Genomic DNA, 13,357 nt, shown 5'->3' with positions numbered 1-13,357 from the left:
GGTTGGTATGTAATGTTTTTAGTCATTACTATTGTTTATTTAGCTTGTTTTATGAATGGATAGAGAAAGGTTTGTGGATATTTCATATAAATAAGGCAGATTTTCTTACAAATGAAAGTGTTCTTCTCAGGAGTTTTGAAATTTGTGTATATCAAAGTTATTACTTTTATGTTGAGTAAATGGGTTTGTTTTGCACCTGATAATGTGTAGTCTCTTTTATTACATCCCTATGAAGGTCTCTGATCACTTTTAGATCACTGAAATTGAGAAAATTAGATATTCTAGGCATTTTTCTAGCCTGCGCTTGACAGGCACATTGTTCCATAACGAATTAGTGCGAATATTGTTCCTGACGGAGGGTTAAATTGTTACCTTTGATGAAGAAATACGCTCTTTGGTTTTTGCTTAACTAGCATTTGAAATTTACTTCTAATGAGACTTCTGTGCAAAAGGGTGTTACTGTGGTTAGAGTCTTCTACTCCTCTTCCAGCCCCTCCACCTGGTTCTGTTGTTTCAATGACAGCTCACTGATCTGAAAATCAGAGGTGGCGCTATGACATCTTCATTGAGCTGAAATCTCGATCTGCACATGCGCCACCTCCGGCAACATTTTATTGAAGTCCAGCTGTGAAATCAAACTGCGCACATGCCACTCACACCAATGATGGCGGCGATAGGTCAAGTTTACCAGAAGATCACTGACCTGTCAGTGAAACACCGGAGGTAGGCAGAAGGGTCGGAGCAGGAGAAGAAGACACTACCCATATGGACATGTCTTTACATTGCTAAATCGTACTGACAGGTTCTATTTATAGTAAATTTTGTCCAACTTTTACTTAGCAATACAGATGTGTTTGTCTTACTGGAACCCTATAGTCTTAAAACATTAGTGGATGTATTAAAAATAAAATGAATACTCCTAGCCTCCATGCCTGTGACTTCTCTTCCCTGCTGCCATTTCAGATCTTGTGTTGGTACATTATCCTACAACCACCCACCATATGCCACCTTTCACAAGAAGTTACTGGCAGACATCCCTCACTGTGACTCTTCTTGAATTATGCAGGTGACCCCTAGCTGCCAGCACAATTCCAAAGGATAGTCATCTCCGGTTATATACCCAAAAACATTGTTCAGTTAGACAATTCTTGTAAGCAAATACATTAACTGCAATCTGCTAATATTATCAATAATATAACTCTGTAGAGACAACAAAATCATACAACATAGCTATTTAAGAAATTATTTTTATCGCTGATTTAAATTTCAGCCGAATGTTACAGTTGTCTATCATTTCAGGCTAATTTACAAGCCAGGATTATACCCATCCTAGTTCTTCCATTATAAGGACAGAAAACTGAAAATAATGGCAATGCTGGATCCATTACATGACAGACACCAATGGCGCCCCAAGGACCATTGAGTAGAATCAGATCTATAAAGTATCTGTCAGGGTGTATATCATTTTGTTAGAAACGATAGCCCAACAAGCTTCACTCTTTTTTTTTCTGGAGGAGCAAAGAAAATGTGAATCTAGCCTTACGATGCAGCACCATAAACTGTAATAGATGGTCAGCGTTGACAGGTTGTTAAAAAGTAAATGTGTTAGGGGTTTGATTTCAGTTTTATTAATTAGTTGTATGTCTGTGGAACATATTGGTTTTTCCTTTTTCCTAAATGTTGTAGATATTTTTTAATTAACACCTTCTCTGGGCACGAGAAGTATTAGAGACAATTTTGTTCTCTATTTTCTGAAACGAAAATGCAGCAGTATAGGTGTACTCTACGGCAACCGAATTTAGCAGGAATGTACCTGCATTGCCGGCCAGTGTCAAAAGTCAAATGTTTTAAGATTCTTTATGTGGAGAGTCTTAAATAATTACAAGAATTTTCAAATAAAAAACTATGGTAAATTTAAGGAAGTCTGGCACCTCGGAAAACGCTATTTACCTGCAGAGATATGGTTAGTTTACGTTTGAGGAAAATGGGGTTGGTTTGTACTTTTTTATTTTTACTTAGTCATATCAGGGACTTGAATCTACGATCACTTGATTGCCCGTGCAATATACCGTTATATATTAGTCTTGCAGCATATCGTGAAATAGACGATCACTTGTGAAGCTCAGCCACAGGCTGGTCTTCATAGGAGATCATACATGCAGGCATGGGGCATTTAAATGGACCCCATTGCTATGGCAACTGTTCAGTACTTTGCAATAATGTCATGTGGGATGCTAGTATCTGTCAGAAGTGATAGCTGCCATCTTGAAGACTTTTAGATGCTTAAAAGATTGAATTAGTGCAATCGGCACTAGCCCTATTCACATTATTTACTGTTGGGTGATGGTGAGGTAACAAAGCTGGTACCAGCGCTGCATGGAGTGGGCTCAGTGTACAAGCCCATTCCATACAGTGATGGCGCAGTTCCTCGGTACATGTACTAAGGTCGTTGCTAAGGGGTTAATTATTGTCAGCTGCAGTGTCCAATAATATGTGTTATTAAACCCTCTGCAATGTAGTTTATTACCCTCAATTTGTTATGATCTTTATACTTCCATGCTTCTTGTTCTATGAAATTCATGACCTAAGAAATCCTCAGACAACGGTTACTTTTTCATAAGAGCTTTTTCCGTTTTTTTCTTTGAGAAGACAAACAAGTCCTCGACTTGATAACTGCATTTTCAGTATTTATTGCGCAGGAAATTCAATGTGTGTTGGGGATTGTATATCCTGAGCATAATAATATACTGGCTTCTTTCTGACAACTATTTAAGAATTGAGCGACATCATGTACTTTCCTCCTTTTATTATTCTTGCAAATAATGCTGGTCTATCCATAGTTTACTGGTTCAAGCCATGTTACTGAGATTTTTATATGAGATCCATGGGATGAGGTTAAATACTTCACATGTGCTGGATCATCTATCTTTTGTTATTGGGGCTCTAAAATGTCCAGGTACTGGGAAGGAACAACTGTTTCACCTATTTAGCATTGAAATGGCAATTGGCAACTTTTTCCAAAAAGATGTAAAGCTGTGAACAAGGAATTGTTCCAGAATCATTTGCACAAAATCTGATAACCTTCTGTATGAAAACATGCATCCGACACTCAGCACCCATAGTCGTCATAATGCCGGTAATTCATGTAAAGTATGTTTCTAATTTCGTTTAATACAATCTAAAACCAGTCCGGACTTCTTCCAAGGCTTGGCGCAAGCTCCACCGATTATGAGAAACAAATTCAAGTTGCTAAATTGACCAAGCTTGAGCTTCAAGGCACTAGGACTCCCAGATTCTGTCATACTGAGCTAAAACTTTACAAAACTTTAGATTACATTAAATTAAATTAAATTTAGATTAGGTTTACAAAACTTTAGATTCTCACTTCCATATTTTTGTGTAAATGCAAAGATACAATATTTAAGTGTATATACAGTATATAATACATATTGTACAAAATAAAGTTTTGGGTTTGGGGATAAGTTAAAAACTGAATCTTTCCTGTGCTTCATAACTAGTGTATGTCAGTGGCTGGATTACTTGCATCAATTTTCATTATTTTTAGAAGAGAATTACGTAGGCAAAATAATAATTTATTAATTCGAGTTTCAAAATATCTGCTATAGAAATTGTAGGAGAAACCATTTGTAATGATTTCTTAATGCTACAGGCTAATGGTATTTTCTTAACAATTTTGACCATGAAATGGTCATAATTCATAGATGCAGTCAGCATAAAAACACCTAAACCTATATTTTTATGGTAAATAATTGTTTCAGCCTTAGGCTATGTGCGCATGTTGCGGATTTGCATGGTTTAAGCCTGTCTTGGCGGATTTTCATGCGGATTTGTATGTGTTTTTGTAAGCTAAATAAAGATAAATTATTAAAAAAGAATTGTGATGTCATTTCCTTGTTCAACCTCTTTTTTTTCATTCTCCATTGAAGACCATAATATCATTACATACCATGTTCAAATATGTTGTATACACACAAAACAAATATAAGTGTACAGTATATATATATATTTATATATATATATATTTATGTAATACCAAGCCCAAGGTTTAGTAATGAAGAGTTGTCAGCCAGATACCCTCATTAATAAAACAGTACAAAAGAGTTAAATAAAGACACAAACACACACACGAAATATATCTGAAACACATCTGCTTATTTTTCAAACATTTTTTTAAAAATGCATGGGCTCCCGCATTATTTTCATAACCAGCAGAGGGAAAGCTGACGGCTGAGGGCAATATTCTGGGAAGAAACCAGTAGCCTTAAAGGTTCCCAGGCTATTAATATCAGCTCATAGCTGTTTGCTTAGCCTTTACTGGCTAGTTTACAGGGGAACCCCAGAAAAAATTGAAATGGGGTCCCCTATAAAATTGAACCAGCAATGGCTAGGCAGAGAGCTGCAGTCTGATATTAATAGCCTGGGAAGGGTCCAAGGATATTGGCACCCCCCAGGCTAAAAACATCAGTTCTCAGCCACCCCAGAAATGGCGCATTTTATAGATGCACCAATTCTGGCACTTAGCCTCGCTCTTCCCACTTGCCATGTAGCAGTGGCATATGGGGTTCATATTTGTGGGGTTGATGTCACCTTTGTGTTGTCCGGTGATATCAAACCCATGGCTTAGTAATGCAGAGGCATCAATAAGACACCTATCCATTACTAATCCTATAGTTATATGGTAAACAAAGACACAGCCAGAATAAAGTCTTTTATCTATAATATAATGCTGTAAGCGTCACTCTGACTGAAGCCTTTGTAGACTGCGCAAGTGCGACGCGCCTGCGCAGTCTAGCTCCAGACACAGTGAGGCAGCCAGCAGTGAGGAGTGTGTATGGCGTCGGAGATGGTGGTACCGTGCACACTGCATACCGCCATCTCCGACACCATACTTACCTGACTGGGAGGAGCGTTCCCGCGGCGCTTCACTTCGCCCCGAGACCGGGGCTGGAGTGCGGCCGGAATCACGCTGCGTATGCATGATCCGGCGCCATTTTACTGAAGAAACACTTGCAGTGTATCTTCAGCAATATGGCGCCGGGCTGGAATCGCGCAGGCGCATAGCGCGATCCGGCGCCATTTTACTGAGGACACACTTGTAGTGTGTCTTCAGCAATATGGCGCCGGACAGCGCTATGGGCATGTGCGATTCTGGCCGCACTCCTGCCCCGGCCTCCAGCAGAACAGCGCTGGAGCACAGGAAAGAATGGTGAGTATAAATGTTTTTTGTGTACTTTTAATAGGAGTGAGGGGACCATGCAAACCACGATAGGGGAGGTGAGAGGACCATGCATACCAGGATAGGGGGGTGAGGGGGCCATGCATACCAGGATTGGGGGATGAGGGGGCCATGCATACCAGGATTGGGTGGGGTGAGAGGACCATGCATACCAGGATTGGGGGGTGAGGGGGCCATGCATACCAGGATTGGAGGATGAGGGGTACCATGCATGCAAGGATGGGGGGTGAGAGGACCATGCATATCAGGATTAGGGGGTAAGGGGCCCATGCATACCAGGATTGGGGGATGAGGGGGCTATACATACCAGGATGGGGGGGTGAGAGGACCATGCATACCAGGATTGGGGGGTGAGGGGGTCATGTATACCAGGATTGGAGGATGAGGGGTACCATGCATACCAGGATAGGGGGGTAGAGGACCATGCATACCAGGATTGGGGGATGAGGGGTACTATGCATACCAGGATAGGGGCTGAGGGGACCATGCATACCAGGATTGGGAGATGAGGGGTACCATGCATACCAGGATTGGGGGATGAGGGGTACCATGCATACCAGGAAAGCGGGGGTGAGGGGACCATGCATACCAGGATTGGGGGGTGAGGGAACCATACATACCAGGATAGGGGGTGAGGGGACCATGCATACCAGGATTGGAGGGTGAGGGGGCCATGCATAACAGGATTAGGGGGTGAGGGGACCATGCATACCAGGATTGAAGGGTGAGGGGGCCAGGCATACCAGGATTGGAGGATGAGGGGTACCATGCATAGCAGGATATCGGGGGTGAGGGGACCATGCATACCAGTATTAGGGGATGAGGGGTACCATGCATACCAGGATTGGGGGATGAGGGGGTACGTGCATACCAGAATAGGGGGGGTGAGGGGACCATGCATATCAGGATTGGGGGATGAGAGGTACCATGCATGCCAGGATTGGGGGATGAGGGGTGCCATGCATACCAGGATTGGGGGATGAGGGGTACCATGCATACCAGAATAGGGGGGTGAGGGGACCATGCATACCAGGATAGGGAGGTGAGAGGACCATTCATACCAGGATTGGGGGATAAGGGGTACCATGCATACCAGGATTGGGGGATGAGGGGTACCATGCATATAAGGATAAGGGGTGAGGGGACCATGCGTACCAGGATTGGGGGATGAGGGGTACCATGCATACCAGGATGGGGGGTGAGGGGACCATGCATACCAGGATGAAGAATGGGGTGCCATGCATACCAGGATTGAGGGGGAGGGTACCATGCATACCAGGATAGGAATGAGGGGTGCCATGCATACCAGGATAGGAGTGTGGCAGCACATAGCAGGCTAGGAGACCATATACCAATAAAAATGCTTACCACCTGGGTGTAGAACGGGTTCATAGCTAGTTTGAAATAATCACAGACTTCTTTATTGAATCTTAATTTACCATACTTACTGAACGCCTAATCCCCGACTCCCTCGTCTCCTGCAACAAAAATAAAATAATAAACAAACATATAGTACTTCCTGTCCGACGTAGTCCATTTACCAAGTGTCTCACGACGATCTCACATGTAGAACAGTCACATCAAGACATGTGACTGCTCTACCTGGCCACCGGCGATACACTGACAGGAGGTAATCCCTCCTTCAGTGTATCACTGCACTGCCGTGGGAGTTCATCAGATCCGCTGCTCTCACGGCATTACCGCTGTGTGAGAACCTTGCCACGCAGTGGTGCCTCAAGTGAGGGCACCGGATCTGATCAGCTGATACATTGCGGGAGCAATTAGATCCTGTCAGTGTATCCTCGGCAGCCAGGTAGAGCGGTCACATCTCCCGATGTGACTGTTCTACATGTGAGATCGTTGTGGGACACTCGGATTACCTGGACTATGGTGTACAGGTGAGTATATGTTGGTCTATTATTTTACATTATTTCTAGGAAACGAGGGCATCGGGGATTTGGTGTGAGGTGAGTATAATGGGTTTTTATTTTTATGTGAACATGTAAGTAATTTTCTTTTTTTTTTTTTAACTGAGCACATGCACCGGCAGATGATACTGATAACAGTGAAAGCAGGTGCCGCTGATGGGAGAGTAGTGACAGCAGACATAGCCTGATAGGAGTAGTAGTCTCATCAGCCCACTGCTGTTTTTTTACTGCAGGTCACCGCTGCGGGTCACAGTTAGCTGCAGGATCATGCTGTCATCTGCCCGCATGATCCCACAGCGCTGTGACCGACAGTACCGGCGGTAGCATTGCCGCACACACCCACAGACACCTGTACACAGACACCCACCGACAGACACGTACATATTCTCTGCTCACACACACAGTCTCTACCGACACACTCTTCCTCCTTCTGACATTTCCTTTTCTGCAGAGTTTTTGACAGCAACTCCACAGTAAATCCACAAACCTTTTTACATTTGTGGTTTTGCTGCGGATTTGACTGACTCAATGGAAGTCAATGGGTACAGAAACGCTGCAGATCCACAAAAAGAACTGAAATGCTTCGGAAAATAACACGCTGCAAATAAGGATGGAATAAGGATGGAAATTTCCTCAGCATGTGAACAACCAATTCAGGAATGCCATTGATTAACATTGCTTTAATAATCCATTGCGAATTTATAGCTTTTCTGTGAGGAAAAAAACGCTGTGGAAACACAACAAATCATGTGCACATAGCCTAATAATTGGGTGGAAATAAAAATATAATGAATAAATACGGTATATCATAGAAACAGTTTAACAGCTTCATGAGCAGTGCATTTCCATTTTTTTCTTTCGTTTTTTACCCTCCTTCCAGGTTGGGTTACAAGCTTGTATTGTGGGGTGCACTCATTTAGAGCTAAAAAGATCACCTTATCTAATAGTATGGGCATCGCTAATTGGCTGTAAGATAGACACTGCACACTACATCTGTGTGACTGGCGCCCTATGCAAGCCTTATCTATGTGCATTTCTAATACTAGGTGACAACTCCCTCCATGAATTGGTTAGTGCTTGAGTGGTTGTTTCTTAAGTACTGTGCACCGGTGCCGACTCAGTTTTTATCCAGGAAGGTTGCTCCACCCTGCAGTGCATATGTCTGGTGACCTGTGTTGGTAAATATAGGGTTTACACCAGAGGACAGGTAGTCAAATAGTCACACAATTGTAGCAACTTTTGGCCAGTTTTGGGTATCTCTACCAAAATGAGTGGAGCTGGGGAAGAGCCGAGATGGTCCATGGCAACACCCACCCATCAAATTCTTCAATAGTGGTGGTGTTTTTTATTCTAGAAACATTTTGGGTAGTTTTGGGTATCTCTACCAAAATAAGTGGAGCTGGGTAAGAGCCGAGATGGTCCATGGCAACACCCACCCATCAAATTCTTCAATAGTGGTGGTGTTTTTTATTCTAGAAACGTTACTCAAGTTCTCTAGTACCTAACTAGAGTAGCATTCATGGCAAGGCTCATGTGGCACACGTCACTGAGAAGATATGCCAAATTCTTTAATTGGTGTGAGAATCCTAATGAATTCAGGGCATCCTACTCCAAAATGTCCCAACATTAAGTCTGGCATGCAAAATGCATTTCTTAAGAAATTGGGTTGTAAAATTTTATAAAGAGATTGGAATAGCCACAACCAAAAGCTGTAAAAATGCATCATTTTTATTGAAGCAATGGCATAATCAGAACTATTAATGTTGGATTTTGGGCTGGGCACATCAGGCAGTTCTTCGTACCTCGGAGCATGTAAAGGGCAGACAATGTACTGTAGCTGTGATATTGTATGGTGTGGTTCAGTTACCACCGCACCAATTGTAATTGGGTAATTGTATACTCGACAATCAAGTTGCACATGATTGCTAAGTGCCATTATTAGCCGTAATAATAACCATCATGTAATTCTGATAAGTTTCTGTCATATTCTGCTCCTGCTAGCAGGGCCATAATGGGTACAAAATCTAACAGGATGCCTCAAAGACATTGGAAAGCGTGAGCAGAGATTAAGCTTTGCATTCTTATCTGATGAAGACAATTAATGTCTCTACATTTGACAAGTGCTGATTTTAAGGTTCAGAAAAAGCACTTACAAGAAATACAGGTCTGATATTGAAAAGAAGCAAGCATGGAGTACTGGTACTTCAACAACATGGACTAGCAAATCAGCTTTGGATTAACTCTCCATCTAGCGTAGGATTTGATTTTGATGCTTGCACATTGCTGAGAAATCTGTAATTGGAAGCCAGACTAAAGCCGGTGTACGGAATAACCTGCGATTTTTACCTGAAGGGCCCAGAATCCTCATTCTGAAACTGCTGTGTGGATCACAGTAGGCTATAAATTGTAGTGCGCAACATATGTGTGAAAAGAGCTTTAGGCCTTTACGATTCTTTAAATAAAATAAGGAATATTTGTTCTTCTACTACCTCTGATTCCCCCCCAAAAAAGTTTGCTTTTAAACTGTACTAATGCTTATCCGTCCCTTGCAGAGACACATCTTCGACTACTACGGTGTAGTGTGTTCTGAGAACCTGTGACTGTAGCATGGAAGCCAGTGATTATATACTTTTTCTTTTAAGTACTTAAAGTTGAGAATTGTCAATATGTCCAAATATCGGTTAGAGACAGTGACCCTAGTAGGCGCTAAATATTGCGCAGACATGTCTACCATAAGAATAGGTCTAGGGTGATATGAGATGTGGCATGCATGTCTTATCAAGTCAGACTTGCATAAGCAGCACTGTAATATGATGCGATACACCTAAAAGTGCTGCAAAGTGCAGCACAAAGAGTGGCGTCATTGATCGATCACAAACTTTCATCCAACAAGTCCCTTTTTAAGTAAATGTCTGGTTTTAATTTTATGCAATTATAACGAGGTGACCCGGAGTGGTAGTCCCAGCCGAGTCAACAAAGCCACAGTCAGTGTACACCCTGGCACCTCGTACAGAAATAGACAGAACAGACGCAATCCCAGACACAGCTGCAGTCTAACAGAGAAACAGTTTAATAAAAGGGATGAATAAAGTACAACATTAACTTCCTGCTCTATCCCTAACAACGTCCACGGCTGTACCCACAGCAGCCGAAACAGGCGGTAGTTCATATGCTGGAATCTGGACACTTGAAGTCCCTTCGGCGGGGAACTTACATAGTCCTAGTGCCCGTCGTGCTGCCCAAAGGTTTGGGGCAGCATCCTTTCCCCGCCTGGGGTCTGGCAAGGCTCTCAGCTGCAGCTGAGCATCTGCACTGGCCAAACATGCCCGGGCTCTGAGCCAGAAGCAGGAGCTTCCTGCTCCCAACAGGCTGCAAGTCCAGCCCACCCAATTAACCTGTGCTGGCCCTGCCTCTAACATTGCATACACAGCACAATAATACATAATACAATGTAATACAACAGTAACATACTTCACAGTACATGTATTATGTTCATAGGCACACCATCTGGGTACCACACAGGAGAAAGAGAGAGAAGCAATGAGGTTCTCTGCCACCTCCTAACACTCCCCCCTTAATCATGGCCATCCTCGGCCATAATGACCCCTGCAAAATGAGCAGCAGACACATGAAAAAAAAAAACTTTAGTGCACACAAAGTCCACCATAGTTAACCCCCATGGAGGTTCAGTCCCATGATCCAGCAAGGTGTGCACCAATGGGTGCAAACAAACTGGGAGGAGGGGAAAACGAACTTATTCTGTGACCACGTCGGACGCCATAGTCCTTCGGCGTCATACTGGACTCCTTGCCTTTTCAGGGATGCAGAAAAGTCCCTGGTACTTTTTTTCTGGGGACAACAGGCACCAAACATAACTTAGAGAAGGCCACTTCAGTCCACACATGGCCGCTGATTTTCATAATGGGCTGCATGCGGACCCTGCACCGCTATAGAAGTATTGGATGAGGACCCGCTAGAGGAGGAGTCCCCACTGTTCCTCCAGCTCTGCTTCCCCTCCAGCGGTGGTCACACAGCTCCCAGAGCTTCCGACTCTGCTGTCACATTTGCAGCCACCTCACTGTGTCTAGGCACCGCTTTCCTGCACAGCTTCAGAAACTGCGGCCGTGGCAACCGACCGTTCAGCACGCTGAGCTTCCTGCAGTGAGCTTGCCTCCCAATCAGAGCCCATTCTTATGGCCACTGTGTATGGCCCTCGTGGTTCCTGCTCCTTGACAAATGCAACATGGTCCCCAATCCTCAGAGGACCATTGAAAGTCAGCATTCACATAGATTTTCATTCCAGTTTCCAGCTCCTGAATGAACCCGTATCCACAGGTTCAGTCGAGATTGCCACACTGGTGCTGCAATTCCTTGCCGATACGGCGCTCTCACGGCTTCTTCTCCCATATGACTCCAGAGCCATTGGGCCTCTGCAGCCGTGGGCACCTGGGCCTCCTCCACATATGTGCCACGGAAGTCAGCCGAAGCAAATGCGGCCTGTGGGAACGCAGTTGCCCTCGCTGCCGACGACGGCGGAGTTGGAAGCTGGGGCGCCACCGGTGATGATGGCGGGGCCACAGGAAGCTGGAGAACAGAGGATGAGGTAACAGAATGGCCGGGCGGAGACTCTTTACTCACTGCTGTGCCCGGTGGCAGTCCTCGAGCGCAGCTGCTAGTGTTAGTGACCACAACTGCCATGATGCCCCGCAGAGCCGGCTCCAAGGTCTTCCGGACTCCTTTGGGTTGCTGTTGGGGCATCCCAAATTCCTCATGCTCTTCAGTCTTCATGGGTTGTTTATACGACCACCAGAACAAGGGTCGCTCCTCCAGTTCCTCAGACCACCTTGCTTAGAAGTGCCAAGGGTTGCCTCCAGTCCTGGCAGCTGATGCCACGATATGACATATTTCTCCATTGCATAGTCTCCGATACTGGCCTCTCTCCTTCTGGGTTCCACCCATTCGTGGGTGGGGTCTCTTCCTGCTGCTCCTCCTATTTCTCCTGGTCTGACTGGTCTCCTTCTTCACCCGCACTCATTTAAGGCAGGCCTTCTTCGCAAAGGGACGTGGCTTTCTTCTTTTAGGCACCAAGATGCCTCCTTGACACCCACGACAGACAGCCCCATCCACGATTTTTATGCCAACGGCCGCCATCTTTTCAGCAGTGGTCAGCGCCATCTTTGTTCCTTTTTCCATAATCACAGATCCATATGTTTCAAAAGTCATTGCCTGCTGTCTTGCAATTGTGAGGCTGTGGAGGTCCATCCTACCGACTACACCAAGTATAACGATGTGGCCCGAGGTGGTAGTCCCAGCTGAGTCAATGAAGCCATAATCAGTGTGCACCTCGTACAGATATAGACAGAACAGACGCAATCCCAGGCACAGCTGCAGTCCAACAGGGAAACAGTTTAATAAAAAGGATGAATAAAGTACAACATTAACTTCCTGTTTTCTCCTTAATGACGTACACGGCCGTACCCACAGCAGCCGAAAGAGGCGGTAGTCCATATACCGGAATCTTGACGCTTGAAGTCCCTTCGGACTACTTTTGTAGTCCTAAGGGTCTGAGGCAGCACCCTTTCCCCTCCTGGGGTCTGGCAAGACTCCCAGCCGCAGCTGAGCATCTGCCGCTGGAGCTTCCTGCTACCAACAGGCTGCAAGTCCAGACCACCCAATTAACCTTTGCTGGCCCTGCCTCTAACACATATAATAACATTGCAGACACAGCACAATAATGCATAGCACAGTGTAATACAACAGTAACATACTTCACAGTACACATATTATGTTTATAGGCACACCATCCAGGTACCACACAGGAGAGAGATAGCGTCCCCCACATAGTACACATTTATTGGTTTGTCAAATTAATTTATTATGAGAGAACCCTTTAAAGGAAATCTGTCACTGGGTTTTTGCTTCTTCATCTGAGAGCAGCATAATGTAGTTAAAGAAACCCTGAATCCAATGATATATCACTTAGTTTATTGGGTACAGTGGTTCTGACACCATCAGAGTTTTTAGATTTGACAATAAAGATTTGGCAACTCAGCCCACAACAGACTCTCTATGTACATTGTCTATAGACAGTGAGCTGCTTATTACAGAAGGGGGTGGAATCAGATGTGCTGCTTTAGCTGCTGTAGTCAGGGCAATGATAATCACCAGGTAC

This window comes from Dendrobates tinctorius, unplaced genomic scaffold (assembly GCF_039654945.1).
Source record: "Dendrobates tinctorius isolate UK_male_01 unplaced genomic scaffold, ASM3965494v1 ptg000022l, whole genome shotgun sequence".
NCBI lineage: Eukaryota > Metazoa > Chordata > Amphibia > Anura > Dendrobatidae > Dendrobates > Dendrobates tinctorius.
This window is presented reverse-complemented; position numbering follows the sequence as displayed.